The sequence below is a fragment of the Leptonychotes weddellii genome, chromosome 5 (assembly GCF_054177405.1).
Source record: "Leptonychotes weddellii isolate Sample4059 chromosome 5, ASM5417740v2, whole genome shotgun sequence".
NCBI lineage: Eukaryota > Metazoa > Chordata > Mammalia > Carnivora > Phocidae > Leptonychotes > Leptonychotes weddellii.
In genome coordinates this window covers 66882536-66899110 of record NC_138373.1, presented here as the reverse complement: position 1 = coordinate 66899110, position 16575 = coordinate 66882536, and the positions used below count along the sequence as shown (strand labels likewise).

Here is a 16575-nt window from a genome sequence, read left to right as displayed (position 1 = left end):
TGGCTAGCCCATCTTAGCTCATGGAGGAGGGGGTTTCCGTGTGCCCGGGTGTTTAGGCCAACTCCGGCAAGGGAGGAAGTGTGTGGAGTGAGAGAGGAGAATGTACTCGCTAAGGCCTGAGACTTGAGCAGTGATCCTAACTTTCTACAGACCCACTCGCTATGTGCTATTTCATACCGAGTTAGCAGGACAGGTCTTCTTATTTCTAAATGAAATCCAGAGACCCTCGGTGTCTTGCCTGAGGACCTACCAATGGTTAATAGCAACAGGGCCCAGGCACCTTGATGCATGGTCTCATATAGCCTTTCAGCTAGTTCCCAGGACAGTTTGCAGGAATCCGAAGACCTATTCTCCCTCACACTTGCCTTGGCTTTGCTTCCCTTGCCTGCTCTTTCCCTACCCAGCCCAGGGAGGGTCACCTGTAGCTCTTGGATCCTCGGGGCCAGGCACGTGTGAGACCCAGTGCTAGCACACAGCAGGTGCTCGGTGAACACCACTTCCTCTCCTTCCGCCTGACCCTTTAAACTCCCACAGCCCCCGTCTCTGTTGTTTAGTCGCCACTCACTATATACTCCTTCCTGGGTACAGTGCGGAACTGGTTGTACAGCTGGTATCCTCACAGGAATATGGAAAGTCCTTCCTGTGCGTTCCCCACAGCTCTGCCCCAAAGCTGGACATGGGGAGCTCCATCACCACAGGCTGATGGCAGAGAGCAGGCCTGAGCGCCCTGCCGTCCCTCAGCCTTCCTTTGCTGCGGAGTCTCCCACCCTGGAAACACACTGGCCACTGACAGTGTCACCCAGCGCCCCAGCGCTGTCCCTGGCCTCTGATGTCTCTACAGAAGCCACACGTCACTGTGTAGGGGCAGCTGCAGGCCTAGCTCCACACCTCCTGGCAGGTGGGCAGGTCCAGGTTGTCCCCACAGAGCCCCTTCGCTCCCAGGAGACAGAGATATGTCTGAGAATCTTTTAGCTGAAAGGAGCCATGGAAACCATGCAGACCTGTAGTTCCCAGCCTGGGCACTTTCCAGAAGCTGGGAAGCCTGCTAGGAATCCATATTCCTAGGCCCTTCCTGGAATATTCTGATTCAGCAGATCTTCGATGGAGGCCCAGGAGGCCGTCTTTTTAACAAGTGCCCAGGACGTGTCTAGGTAGCCGTCAGAGAGCCAACGTTTGCGATCCATGGATAGAACCTGAACTCCCCCTTGTGTAGAGGAAAGTCAGGTTCACGGAGGCGGTGTGGCTGACCAAGGTCACCCAGCTTGATGACGGTGAAACTAAAATTAGAACCCAAGATTTCCGACTTCCAGGTCGGGGCTCACTGCCACAGCTTGCTCATTGCCCTGGCTGTGTTTCCAGAGACAAGAAACGATAAGAGGCAGTGCGGAATCCGGGGATCCAAATGTGTTGCTGTATGCTGAGAGGCCGTATAAACATGGTGGTGGAGACACCAGCTTGGTGCCAGGCAGACCGTGGCTCCAGCCTGTGAAATGAGAACGATGATGGTCCCCACCTCCCAGGGTGGTTGGGAGATAATCTCTGTAAAGTATTGCACCCAGGCCCTGGCAGGGGACAGGAACTGGGAGCTCGGAGTCTGGCCCTCTTGTGAGGCGTTCAGATCCGGTAACCTCACTGGGCGGCCACTAAAGGGTGAGGGGAATGCCACCAACAGGCCGGTGTGCAGGCGCCATTGCACTGCTGGGCCGTGAGCCACTTTCCTTGGGGCCCAGTGAAAGTCGGGGTGAGCACAAGGACCCCAGGCATCGTGGCGCCTGGTGTTCTGGGTCCCAAGAGTCCCATCCCCGTTGTCACCTATCACAAAATCTGTCTTCACCTGGGAGATAGCTCAAACCCATCTTACCCTGCAGAGGTCCCCAGGGGAGCAGACCATGAATTACTGTCACCACAATTCCCCTCTTAGGGCATGTCCCCGGTTTTTATAGCTCTCTGGTTTATAGCGTTACAATTTGAACTGATCAGCAAGGAGAACAGGCCCGTTTTTATAAGGGAAAGGAGACACCCACAAAAAGCCCAAATTATGACTGTTTGCAGTTTGCAGGAAACACTTTTTAAACTAGATCGCCATTAACCAGTTTCCGAGAAGAGTGCATGCTCGAGAAGCCCAGCAGGAGTTGGAGAAGCAAGTGAGCCCCCTTGGGGAGGCATGTGGTCAGCAGGGAGGCTAAGGCACGGACATCAGGGGGGAACTCACAGACTTCCCAGAGCAGGAGGTGCGCCAAGGGCGCCTGCAGAGCAGAGACCATACCTTTGCATCATGGCTGCCCCCAGACCCTCCATGGCCCCAGGTGTCATCAGAGACTGCAGGATCCTGATGGCCAACCTGGAAGACCTGCCCTAGTAGCTGAGGGAAGGGGCTTCAATGTTGTGGGGTTTCATTTCTGCTCTAGGAGTCTGTGATTCTCCACCCCATGACCCCACTGTCAGTACCACAGGGGACAGGTGGCTGAGGCTATTGGACGTAAGAGGGAGGCCAGAGGTGAGTGTCAGCGTGAGTGGAGGGCAGTGGCCCCGCTCCAGGGCCCTTCACAGAGCCTGTGTTTGAGCCCCTCTTGTGGCTGCTTCAGTCTTCACTGAGAACTCAGGGCTTTCTGCTCGATTCACATGTTAGGTCGTTGTTTTTTCTGTTTTGCTCGTTTTTATAGTAATGATAACTCATACGTGTACAACACTTTGACAGCTACAAAAGGCCTTAATAAATATTACTTATGTATTTTTATTTCAAATCCACCACATTCTTGGGAGGTAGGTTTTATCATTTTTGTATGACAGCTGAGGAAACTGAGGCCAGAAGGTAAAGTGATGTGCGCAGGAATCACGGTGGCCAATGGCAGATCAAGGCCTTATGGCTCTGCGGTCAATACTCTGCCATTGTTTCGGGCAGCCTAGGCCCTGACCTCCAGCGCCATAATCTGATGGAGGAACTAAGGCGTGCTTACAATTCACTAAGCACAGGGCAGGAGATTCCCCACACCTGCTTCTCCCGCCGTGGTCCCGGTCCTATCAGAAGCGCTGTGGAAGCTTAGATGCTGGAGGAAGCATGCAGTAGATCAGAAAAGGCATACGTGCAATGCGCTTTTAAAAAAATCGTGCAAATGGGGGTTATTACTATGTCGTTTGTATTATGCAACTTTGTGGCTTTGGACAAGTCCTTACCCCTCTTTGTGCCTTACTATCTTCATCTGGAAAAGAAGTCAGTGGACCCCCAAAACTTCCAGGTTCCCTCTAGCCTGATGTTTCATGCCCAGATGCGTTCTGCACACCACAAAGCCTGAGGGTCCTCCCAAGCCTTCTGGGCAAGCCACCAGGATAGAACCAGAGCATTAAGGGGGTAAAAGAGCAGAAACAGAGGCTGGGTGAGGTGAGTGTTCCCTTTGGGGCAGGAGCCAGAGGCCACTTAGGCAGGAAGGGTCCTGGCTGCCCAACCATGGCTTTTGTTCACGGAAACTGACGTCCATGCTAATGTCTCTGAACCATATGGGAAGTGTGGTTGGGCTCCTGGTGGTGGGCATTCATTTCCTTGCCTGTCGGTTTTTAAGGAGCCTGGATCAAGGGTGCCACTTGCCTGTCTCAGCCAGGAGGGAGGCTGAGAAGCTGAGACGGAAGATCCAGTGGACACACAGCCAGAGCTGGTCTCCTTGGGGTGATGTTCTTGCGGGGCCACAAGACCCGGAGCAGCCTCAGGCCTGGGCAAGCCCAGGTGCATGGCAGGGAGAGAGGGCTAGCCAAAACAGCAGAAGCACTGTGCTGCCCTTGGACCCATGTCTGCGTGGAAAATAGCCCTTCTCTGCCTCCGTGCGTCCATCCATCCGCCTATGCATCCATTCATTCACTCACTTCCTTTGCTTCCTTCTTGCTGAGGGATGTGAGGGCACCTCATAGTATTAAGTACCCTTAGTCATCAGAGGGACCTTGGAAGAGATGTGTAATCTCTACCTGAGGCTTTGTCCCTGAATGCACACCCACAGGTGACCTGCCCCGAGACAGCCCTTCCCAGTACTGGAGAATACCAGCTCTAAAGAGTTCTCCTAGGAGACAAAATCGGCCTTCCTATCATGTCTGCTGATGAGTCCTATCTTCTGAAGCCACATGGAGTCAGTCTGACCCTTTAAAGGGACAGTTCTCGAGCACAGTGTTTCCCCAAGTGTGGCATGTGTCCTGGCTGGCATGTGAGATGATTTTAGGTAGTACATGGATGAACACTTTTAATAGTTCTTTTTACTGTCACCTTCTATGGTGGCAGGGTTACTTCTAGTGAAAAAAAAAAAATCTCCTTCCTAAATGTCTATATAAGAAAAGCAAGTCGATTGAAAGCAGAAGTATTAAGTAAACAGTACTAAGCATATATGGACATGGCATAAATGATGCTGGTCTTGATAAATACCTCTCTGGGCCGCCGCCTTGCCAGCATCCCCTTCCCGAACCTCTCACCTCTGTTCCCATCAGCTTTGCCCTGTTCTTTGACCATGGGTTGCATATAACTATCACAGCTTCATCTACACAGATGGTTTCTCGAACCCACGCCTTCAGCTCTGACCCACCATTGTCTCCAGGGCTCTGCACGCATTTGCACTTGGATGTTGTTGCTTCTCCTCGTCATGTCTGTGGGACATCTCAGATACCATGGGATTCTAGAACCACCGGAGGGGGTGGTGGGAGGGAGGGGGACATTTCTTAAGTATTTCCTGTTTAACATGTTAGTGTACATTTTCCCCTCAGTCCTTAAAGAGTCTCGATACTATCTCCATTTTATAGCTAAGTAACTGGAGGCATGTGACCTTTAAACAGTTTGGCTAAGGTGCAATCGTTGTGGGAGATCTAAAATTTAAGAACTCAGATTTGCTGGTGCCATGGAATTCCCATTATGCTAGGTGGCCTTCAAGCCAGAGGCAGGAAGGGGAGTGGAGATTCTCGGGCCAAACTTCGCATTCAGTGGAGAAAGACACCACAGCCCAGAGAGCTTATGGGCCATGCCCAGGCCATTCTGTGGGCTCTGGTCAGCTCCAGCTCTGGACTCGGCCCATGACACTCGTTCTTCCCACCATTCTGAATGTGAAGTTTGATGTCATGCTTGAAGGTCCCCTCGCGGTCCACATCTCATCCTAGTGTTTTCTGAACTTGTCACTGCCTTTCCAGTCCCACTGCTCCAGGCTTCTCTGGTTCAAGTTGTTGTCACCTCATTCCTAGACTACTGCAGGGTCTCCCGACTTCAGGCTAATCTGTCTCAGGACTGCTTTCCATATTTGTCTTCGTAAAACATATCTTGGCACACATTGTCCCTCGATCACAAACCATCCTCCGTCCAAGTCACCACAGATCTTAAATCTCACAGACCTTAAATCCCACAGACCTTAAATCCCAAAGACAGCTCCCTCGTATGAAGTATAAACACTATCCTGTCGATTTAATTTAGATCCTACCTGTCTCTCCAGCTTTGTCTCCCACAGTGCAAACTCTCTAGCAAAAATAGCCTTCTCCTTGTGTCTCTGTGGGAACTTACACTTCCCATGTGGAAATCACCTCACTGCACCCAGCCTCACCCCTCAGGCCCAGCTCACACCATCTGTGCTAGCCTCCAGCCCTTGGAAATCCACCTTTTCTCCAAGTTCTTAATCTGCTTCTTATCTACAGGAGTCATTTGGCAGGTAGCAAATGTGACCCTGTGCTAGAATTCCTCCCTATCAGGCACATCCTCCTGCCTCCTGGCCTGACTATGAGCCCCTGGAGGACAGAGCGAAGTCTGATACCCTTTGCAATCTCAGTCCTTAGTCTCCGTGCCCTTCAGGGTGGGCCCCTCAGTACGTGTTCTTCATTCATAGTGACGATGCTGCGTGTCTTTATGGGGGCAGAAGGTAAGGCTGCTGCTGGGGAACAGCCCCTCCTTTCTACCCCCTGCAGTTGCACACCAAGGGCTCGGTGACAGACGGCCTGCAGACCCACAGGGCTGTCTAGGGAGCAGATAAGAGAAAGATGTAAAAGCACATTGTAAAGCAAAAAGCGCAGGCATGTGAAAGAGGCCAAGACTGCAAAATCGCCTTCAATGTTTAAAACATGCCATAAAGCCAGATGTAAAAATTCCAAATGATGCCCCTAAGGCTGTAGGGCCCACAGAAAAAGGAAACTGAAAGCTTTAGAGAAGTCAAAGCAACCCTCTAATGGGAGGAGGAATCCAGTTGGCCCCAGAGGAAGTAAGAACATGCCAGGCTAGGAGCCACAGAGGCTGGAATGGAACTAGGCATGCAGGAAAGTAGCATCCTAACTCCAGTGGTGGGTGTTGGGAGAAGACAAGGTACATATGTGGGAAGGGAAAAATTCAAGCAGAAAAGCTGGGGCCTAATCAACTAGGAGTAAGGAATCCCTTTAAGTTCCTGAGGAGGGATGTGGCATGATAAAAGTGAGGTTCTGGAAAGTTCCTTGCTCAGAAATTTCTTCATCCTGTGAGGGTGGGGAAAAAAAAACCCCCACACTAGGGAGAGAAATGCCAGGTCTGCATCCATATCCTCCATCTCCAGGCTTCTGGTGCTGGGATGTTGAAGGGAATCCTCTGTGCCTCTCCACCCAACCTCTCTCAGGACTGTAATGTTACTGCCTCACACAGCCGTATCTTTTGTCTCGACAGCCGTGTGCTGAAACAAGGCTAAGCCAGAACTATGTGGGCTACCCTCTGATGGGAATTTGGGCTGAGCTCTCTAGATCTAGTCTGAGAGCATAATCTGAAATAAGCATCTCACGCACAGGCTGAGAGCTAACCCGGAGACAGAGGAGTGTTTGTCTTACAGCGTTTGCGAGCTCTCGCCTTTTCCAGCTGGGTGAGGCTAAGCTTAGCTCTAATGTGCCCAAACAGCTGATAAGGACTGGAAGCACAGAAAGGCAGTAGGATAAAGAGGCTGAACAAGGATTGACGTGTAGAGATAGCAAATAGAGCCTATCAGTAAGGGTGCTTTCAGGTGCAAGTACTAGAAAACTCAGCTTGAAATGGTTTCTACAATAAGGAGATTTTATCTCACATAAAATAAGCCACAAATTAGGATGGCACCAAAGTTGGTTAAGTTAATTCACTGGTTCAGTGACTTTACCCAGAACTCCAATTCTTTCCACCTTTCCTCTCTGCCACCATCAGCATGTCGCTCTTGTCCTCCACTAGTAGTCCTCATGATCCCCAGATGGTTGCCATGGTTCCAGGCTTCATATACAGACATGAGCATGTCCAGCTAAAAAAGAGATTATAGTGCTCTTTTGAATGTATCTCTCTCTCTCTCCCTTTTAATTAATGAGGAATCTTCTAGGGGCATCCCAGATAATTTCCCTTCATGTCACATTGGCCAGGGATGGGTCACATGCCCCTTCCATAGCCAAGGGATGGAGGAAAATAGACTGGCCTCCATTGGGTTAGGCTAGTGGTTGGTTTATGGCCACAGTGCTCCTCACAAGTAGTGACCAGGTTTGATTAGGAGTAGGAAGAGAGTGCAGGGGTCCATACTCTAGCCAGCACCTACAGCCACATGTCTTTACACTGTCAGTGGGAATACAGAGTGCCCTGAGCCAAGCAGGCTGTGCATCTCAAGCGCTTGCTTCACATTGCTGGGTTTCGACAAAAATCATCCAGCATAGCCCCAACAAAGCCCGATGCACATCCTATGTGCCAGGTAAATGGGCCCTGGGGTATTGAGGGCTGAGTTGGTGGGGTCCATCTATCACTATAACCATAAACAAAGGGGAAAACATTAGAGTCCTGGCTCTACTGCCTACTCGTTGCAGGACTTTATGGAAAATTACTAAATCTCTTTGATAAGTTTCCTCGTGTATATAATGGAGGTAATATTTTTAATCTATCACACAGAGTTACTATTAATATTATAACTAAGACATCCAGACCCAGACTCAGGTGTTAACAGCGGCTGTGGTGGAGGAGGAGGAAATGGTGGTGGTGGTGGTGGTGATGGTGCTCATGGCAGAGGTGGTGATGGTAGTGGTGATGATAATAGTGGTGGTGGTGCTGATGGTGCAGGTGGTGATGGTGATGGCAGTGGTGATGGTGGTGCAGGTGGTGCTGGTGATGGCAGTGGTGATGGTGGTGCAGGTGGTGATGGTGATGGCAGTGGTGATGGTGGTGCAGGTGGTGATGGTGATGGCAGTGGTGATGGTGGTGCAGGTGGTGATGGTGATGGCAGTGGTGGTGATGATATGGTGGAGGTGGTGATCACGGTGGTGCAGATGGTGCAGGTGGTGATGGTGATCATGGTGCAGGTGGTGCTGGTGATGGCAGTGGTGCTGGTGGTGCAGGTGGTGATGGTGATGGCAGTGGTGGTGATGATATGGTGGAGGTGGTGATCACGGTGGTGCAGATGGTGCAGGTGGTGATGGTGATCATGGTGCAGGTGGTGCTGGTGATGGCAGTGGTGATGGTGGTGCAGGTGGTGATGGTGATCATGGTGCAGGTGGTGCTGGTGATGGCAGTGGTGATGGTGGTGATGGTGATGCGAGGAGGAAAGGAAAGTGGGAGTAAGAGGAATAAAAGAAAGAAAGTACTCACCCTTTCTGTTTCACAAAGAGGTCATGAGACTCAACATAAAAATGTATGAGAAAGTGCCTTCTAAACTCTAAAGTGCTACCCAGTGAGTGGTGATAACTATGTTAGTGTGGTGATTACTGTGTGATAACTGTGGTTAGCAAACCTCCTACGTCCATGGGTCCCTCTACTCCTGAAGAGCACTGACTTTCATCCTTCACCCTTGTCTGCCATAACTGAAACAAGTCACTTCAAGAGGCAGAGTGTTGTCAAGTTCCCAGAGACACAAGGGAAATGCTCACAGCTCTGGGGCTGGGAGCTTCTTTAGCAGAATGGAACCCATTACTGTAGATCTAAGGGCTAAGGAGGGAGATGGGGCAAGGACATTTGGAACACGTGGAGCCCAGCAAACAGGACACAGAGACACAGTTTGGGTTTGGTTTGGTTTTTAAGTTGCTTTGATAATAGAAAGGAGGTATGAGGACTGTCTCTAGTTTTTGTTGAAGTCACGAGGATCCAAAGACGCATAGAAGTGGGTTGTGCTACCCGTTTTGAGGCCAGGGCAGGAGAAGAGACAGGGAGAGGCAGCAGGGCTGGTGCCGCTGAATACTCCAGCTGCCCAGCAGGCTGTCATGGGAGCAAGCAGAGCCAGGACCTCTGCAGAGGACACACTAAGTCCCCTGGAGCAGGGATGTTCACTCCATGGACGTGTGCAGGACACCTACTGTGTGCAAGTGCTGGGGTGGCAGTAATGACAGCAGCTACCATTTGAGTGATGACTCTGGTTTCTAGTTCTCATTATTACCACTCTTCCCACTTTACTGGTAAGAAACCAAAGTTTCAGAAGATTATGTAGCTTGTCACAGAGAAATAATTTGATCCCTGGTGTACCTGACTCCAAAGCCCTCTCTCCTCTGTCACTTTGCCTTTCATTTAAAGACATTTCTTCACCAAAGGTGACAAAGACACTTGCTTCTGCCCTGCAGGCCCTCTGCCCCTGGAGAGGAGAAACACACAGAAAACACACACGTTGTGATGAATGCTATCATCTGAAGAAAGGGTGCTGTAGCTGAGGGGAGGGACTGATTAATTCCAGCCCACTGGGGGTAGAGGAGGCAGGGGAGGGTTGAGAAGTCCACACAAGGTGATGACATTGAAGCTGGCTTGGCTCTGAGAGGGAGTCTGCCAGGTAGAGAGAGGGGCGGGGCTTGTCAGGGCACGAAGAGAGTTGCACAGAACAGCCTGTCTGGTTTGCGTGAGCCTTTTGGTGTGGCTGGAGCTCAGTGTGGTGGCTGAGAATGAGGCCTGAGGGACAGGTGGGGCAGGACTGTGACAGACCTGGGAGCCAGGCTAAGGAGGCTAGATTCCACTTTAAGGCTGAGGGGAGCCGTTGGAGATTTTTATGCAGTAAAACAGCCTAGATGTCAATGGGAGGGGTTAGGGAGCTGCTTTAATACCCAACCAGTGGTGGAGGCCTAGATGGAGATGGGCAGTGGGGACAGGCAGCATAGACAGGGTCTGTTTCCTTGGGCCAGGGGTTGGTGTGACTCCTCAAACGAAGGGGAGCATTTACGAGAGTTTTGAGGCCACTGCTGCACACTCCCTCCATCTGGAAAATTACATTCCAGCCCACAGGTCACTAAGCAAATGCCCCATTGTCCCCAGGAGTAATTCAGCCCTGATTGGTAATATCTGTCACCCTCTCCACTCCATTACACCCAAAGAAAAGGTAATATCCCTGAGCCAGAGTGAACTCCTTAGAGAGGAAGGGGCTGGCCATATTCTGACAGCCAGAGCTGCCCAATGAAGGACGGGCCACCTTAGAAGGAAATGACAGCCTGAGGTGGAGAAGGTCACCTGGAGGGATCACCTGCTGTGGGCAGGAGGCTGGCCTGCGTGCTGTTTGGGCACTCCAGGAGGGGGATGCAGGCAGCATGTGACAAAGGTTGACTGTTCCCTCTGTACCAACCACACGCTGGACACCAGATAAAGAACTGAAGCAGGCCAGTCTCTGCCCTATGGGGTTTACGGAGGAACCCAGACTGGGGAGGGACCCAGGGATGGACAGAGATGCTGTCTTGGAGATAGGGGTAGTGAAGGGTCCAGGAGGAGCAGACAGGTCCATACCCCAACATCCAAGGTGGCCTGCTTGGCACTCTTTGGGTTTGAGTCAGGTGCCGCTGGGCTGGGGCAGCCAAGGCAAGGCCGGCCTCCAGAGACGAAGACGTGAACTTGAGGAATTAGTAAGTGGATAAGTCACTTCAACTTAGCGTCATGGGTAAGCCCAGAGAAACAGTCCAGTTGGAGGAGAGTTTTTGTTTTTTTAAACTGAGCTGCTGTAAAACCAATGACACTGGCATACTTCTCAACTCACTCAACTCAATTGCTACTTGCCCTCGCTAAATAGGTGAAATGTTTTTTTTCAAACCTGCTTTACTTTTAGGCTATTAAATGGTTTGTCCTGTCCCCTCTTTCTTTTTTTTTTTTTTTTAAGATTTTATTTATTTATTTGACAGAGAGAGACACAGTGAGAGAGGGAACAGGGGGAGTGGGAGAGGGAGAAGCAGGCTTTCTGCGGAGCAGGGAGCCCGATGCAGCGCTCAATCCCAGGACCCTGCGATCATGACCTGAGCCAAAGGCAGACGCTTAACGACTGAGCCACCCAGGCACCCTGTCCTGTCCCCTCTTTCTTTGCTAGAAGTCCTGAATCTTAAGGCCAGACCATTTGAACCACCAGACACCTTCTAAATGAGGCCCTTGGGAAGGAAGGGCCTGTCCTCAAAAAATTGTGCAACTGAAGCATTCATCCTCAGGGGCAGCCCACGTCCCTTTCCAGCCCCTTTCTTCCCAATCCGGGTGCCCCAGGCGTCTGCCCAGGCATCTGTCCAGGGTTTCACAGAAGATTACACTGTCAACTTTCTGATGAGTTAGTCCCTATGAAGGTGAAGGCTGATACAGGTTTAAACATGACATCATGTACTTTGGTTGGAGACCCCTAAGGAAAACCTTTAAGATCCAAAGGAATGTTTCTCTTTTTTTCACTGTGGTAAACTCATACATAACATAAAATTTGCCATCCTAACCATTTTTAAGTGCACACCTCAGAGGCACTAATTATACTCCAGATGTTGTGCGGCCGTCACCACTGTCTACTTCCAAAGTTTGTCATGCCCTGAAACAGTTCCTCCTTCCCTCCAGCACCTCGTAGCCTCTCCTCTACTTTCGGTCTCTGTGAATTTGCCCATCCTCGACTTTTCATTTAAGTGGAATCTTACAATGTTTGTCCTTTCGTGACTGCCTTCTTTCACTTAGCGTCGTGTTTTCAGGGCTCATCCATGTTGTATCCTGTTAGACCTTCATTCCTTTTTATGGCTGACTAATATTCTGTTGTGTGATTATCCCTCATCCACTGACGGATGCACCATTAGAGACCCCAGGAGAGAGGGAGATTTGGAGATCCCTGCTGCCCTTCCTTCCAGCTGCACCACATAGATGGCCCTTTACTGCCCAGAGGCCCCTGGCGGGTGCAGTAATCCAGAATCTCAGTCAGCCCACAGACAGAGACAGCTGTGCTATGGCAGGAACAGCACCAGAACAGCCATCAGGAAACACAAGTACTCATCTATGGGGTGGATGTGTGGCCTTGGACAAGTCCTCTTACTTGGGATGTGTGTCTTTGTAGGAGGTCCTTCCAGCTTCTAATATTCTACCAAGTCCCTCAATGTCCTAAGAGACACTTGCAATGCAGCAAGTGGTGTGGGGCAGAGTAGACCCTCAGGAAATGTGTGTGACCTACTGCATGAAGGAGTGAAGGACCGAGAGAAAAATTGAAGAGTAGGAACTGAGGTATTCCAGTTTCTTCATCTCCCTTCATTAGAAATAGTCAGGAGGCTGTTTTAGAGGTCAGGTTGAATGATACTTCAATTATGAAACAATCTGGAATACAAGGTGCTGTCTGACACATTATTATTGTGTTTCTTGTCTTTGCACCTTGTACTGAGATGGAATTGTATGACTGGGCTTCTCATCAATTCTTTTTGGTGTAGAAATCTTGGCAGCTCCAATAAATACACTTGCATAAATTTAAGTGAATACACACAGGCTCTCTTAGTATGAATTCTCACACCTTGGTCTGTTATACAGCAGGTATAAGCTATGCAGTGTTCAACACAGATGGTGGGCATCACCCAGCTGTGCCATGCATGTGTGTGTGTGTGTGCAGAAGCATGCACACGTGTATAGACATGGCAGGCTGTCCATTGTTGTTCTTGTCTGAAGAGCTCTACCCTGGCATGGCTTCTGCTCATAAGGAGTCTGTGTTCTCTTAAAGCACAAATATTAATGATCTCCTTACTGAAGGACCTTTTTATTATAAAATCTATTTGTATTTATAGTGATCCTCAGAACAATGAGGAGAGGAACTCTTTGTTCCTTTCCATGTCTTGGAATCTGACTATGCCTTAGGCAGAACCGCACACATACCAGGGATTGGTATCCTCACTTGCCATAGAATTTTGAAGAGACTTTGGAAGTCCTCTACGACTTTGGAATTGGTGTTCAAGGTTCCCAGAAAAACAAACAAATAAACAAACAAAGCAGTGATTCTTCTTCTCAAATAAAATCTTAATGCAGAAACCAGCATTATAAAGCCAATAAAAGTCTTCCAGATTAGTCAGAGATGGCTACTTCTTTTTCTTGTGTAGTCTCTGTCCTCACCCCATCATATTGGTTCCCTGGACTCTTTTGAACTGTGTTAGGATCCTTGGACAACTTAGCATGTGGGTACAAATGGTGCTGCTCTGGTTCAAGGTGGCGGGGGGTCAGTGAGCAAAGCCCCCCCTAACCTGTTACTGCTCCCAGAGCAGCACTGTGGAAGCCCAGGGCTCTCTGCAACACTGCATTTTTTTAATGCTTAGCTAGTTCTTTTACAGACGAGGAGACAGACCCAGAGAAGTAAAGTGACTTGCCCAAAGACACACAGCCAGTGGTACCAGAATTAAGATTATTACCATCAAAAGATAATTGAGTCTCTGTCCTATAGAATGAAAGGTAGGATACATGTACATGAAAAGATAAAGGGAAAACTAAAATTAACACTGTACTCATCAGTGTATATTAGTTCCACAAGTTTTTAGAAGACGTGGTGGTTCCTGGAATCTGAGGCTCTCTCCACTGAATTTTTCTAAATATTTGAGACATGGGTGTTGCCATGGGCACCAGCTGCCTGCAGTAGTGCTGAGAAATGAGCAGGGAGAGAGGAAAGGAAGGGAGAAGAAGATGAAAATGGAAAGGCAGCAGTAAGGGGAAAGAGCCCTGGATAGGAAGGAAGGAAGACAGGAGTGTCTGAAAGGCTGAAGTCATCACACCTGCCCCAGGCAGGTAGGGCTTCACCCTTGATTTGGGAAGGGGGTCCTCCAGGAGCCCTGGGACTCCATTCCGGCATATTCCCATTCCAGCCTTGACGTCCTCTCATCTGCAGGTTTGCATGCCTCCTTGACCCTTTCCAGGGTCAACACAGAACAGGAGGAACAGGAACTTCCCAGGTTGGCTTCCAAAGTTCCCGAGTTCCCAAAATCACAGATCAAAAGGGGCAGTTCACAGGCTGAGTGTTGTGCATTCTCAGAGAGCTCTGTGGTCCCTCAGGATTCAGGGGAGCATGGAGCTCTGGCCTCAGAACTCAGGCAGGAGGAGGGCTATGAATAAGTGTGTATTCACAGGACCAGAGGCACCAAGACCTCAGCACAGCAAGAGAAAGATCTTGGACAAACTTTTGCATTTCTCCACTCCATTCATTTTTGCCCTTAGGTGTTTCTGTGGCAACACAACATAGGTTTTAAAAGGATCAACCAAGCTGTTTCACTTCTTTACATTTTTGTTTGTTTCTTTCTTGGGTTTGGGGGGCGGTGGGTGGGATTAACTTCAAGGGCACTCAATCCCTAAAGTCAGAATGAATACCATAGAGCCATCAGCATGCGCACGTGCTCAGAGGCAACAGGCACCTACCCCTTCTCAGGATTCTTTGTCCAGACCCCTTCTTACTGGCCACCTGGACCCTTTCCAGTTCTATCTCAGATCCTTAAACAACTTAGTATGAGGACTGACCCAGTTGTGTCTCTGGGGATAAGCGGGGACCAGGAAGAAACCTTCCCCTGGCACCCAGGAAAGCGAGATGAGATGAATGGACCTTTGGACCAAGGGTCAGGGAATCTGCTTTCCCATCTTCTGCACATACCTCCCTGGCCTTGGTATCTTACCAGCATTCTGGGTTTTCAAGTGAGGAGGTTAATTAAATACCCTCTAAGATTCTATCTCTCCAACTCAATGGCTTTAAGCAGGATAACTTCTGCCAAGGAGGTACATTCCCATAATGTGAAAGTGCTTTCCAAGGGATGAGATTGCCCCTTACTGAGAGGGATTCCAGCCTCATCTCTCCTCTCTTTAGTTGGCACGCTCTCCCTGGGCAACCTCATTCAGCCCTCCCTGCAAGCTGGACTCCCCCTGACCTCCTATGTCTGATCACCAGTAACCCCACAAATGTCCCACAAATGCTTTAACTCAGCAAGTCCAGAACTGATGGCTCTCCCCTCAAGTCCCCCACTGCAGTGAGAGGCATCACCATCCAGAGTCGCCCAAGTTAGAAAACTCGGGGGTGGGGAGCACTTCTGCTGTGTCTTTCCCCAACCCCTACATGCAGCCAGAAACCAAATTACCTTCTTTCTATCTCTAAAACCCACCTAGTTCTCGCCAATCCCGTTGTCTACCTTGGCTCAAGCCTCCATGGTCTCTGCATGGGTCACCCCCCAACTCCCTCCACCCCCATCGCCACCCTCACTCTCTAGACTGGTGCCAGATTATAGCACACGTCTGACTCCAACATTCACTATCTCCTCAGGATAGAATCCGAGCACCCAGGGGCTGCTCCAAAGCCCCTGGTCATCTTGCGCCTACCCACCTCTCCAGCCCCGTAACCTTCACTCCAGCTGATCAGATGCCCACATTACCTGAAGCTCTGCACACACACACACCTTCCACAAACTCCCTCAGGTTGCACATGTTTTCCCTTTCAACTCCGTCCTGATGGGGTTTAACCCATCATCAACCGAATCAACCCATTTTAACCCAACATCACCTAATTTTAAAAGACCAGAGGCTCCCACATACTGTTATTTGTTCCTGGGTCATGCTCCCCCACCCCACCTCTGTAATAGGTAGTGAGTAAAAGACAATCCTGCCTCTGAGGTGCAGATTAATGCTGGCTTCTCCATTCCCTTCCCACAGCTACTGCCTGATCAGGGCCTTCATCGGCACATGGGCTACTGGTTCTTAAACTTCGGGGTGCCTCAGAAACACCTGGAATCATCTGCAATGCACATTTCCAGGCTCCATAGCCAGGAGATCCGCCTCAATAGGTCTGGGTAGGGCCCAGAATTCTGCATTTTTAAACTTTGCCTCCTCAAACTGCTTCACCCGGAGCTGGGCACAGTGAGGTCTGCACTCATGCCAAGTCTAGCAAATCAGAAAGAATGATGGGAGCACAGGTATATGTGTGGGCTAGCCTCCCCCCACAGAGCTACCCATCAGACTTCAATGCCCCTGGGCTTGGAGCACCTTCCCAGCAGGCTGGGCAAGAGCGAGTATGCCTTCCCAGGTGAGCTCCATCTGACCCAACACAGGATGGGAAGATAGGTCTGGGAGTTCTGTGCTTACTGCTTCCTGGGGGCTGTGACTGGGCCTGTCCTGCTTGGAGGATCTGTGGCCGAATGCCATGTGGACCAGTGTTTTGTGGCTCCAGTGAGAGATGGGCTGAGGCTCCTGCAGAGGCGAGCAGTGGAGCATGAAGGCATCCAGGCAGCCTTTGCCTGGTGGGGGCCATTAAGGCTCTGCACTGGGAACAAGGTTGTGGGAGAAAGCAATTAGTGGTGAGGGAAGCCAGTGAATCAGCACAGAGTCGGCTCGCTCTAATTGAGCCAACGAGTTTGTCCTGTTAAGTGTGGGCTCCCAGGGACAGGAGCTTCATCCTCAAATGCAAAGCCTTCTTCAAGGTGGCA

The 16575-nt window shown here is 50.1% G+C and overlaps 1 protein-coding gene across 22 annotated transcripts in view; it reads left to right on the top strand.

The window, feature by feature from the left end:
- Positions 1–16575, top strand: part of CACNA1C (calcium voltage-gated channel subunit alpha1 C) — a 632951-nt gene that overhangs the window by 361266 nt on the left and 255110 nt on the right. The window lies entirely within an intron of this gene.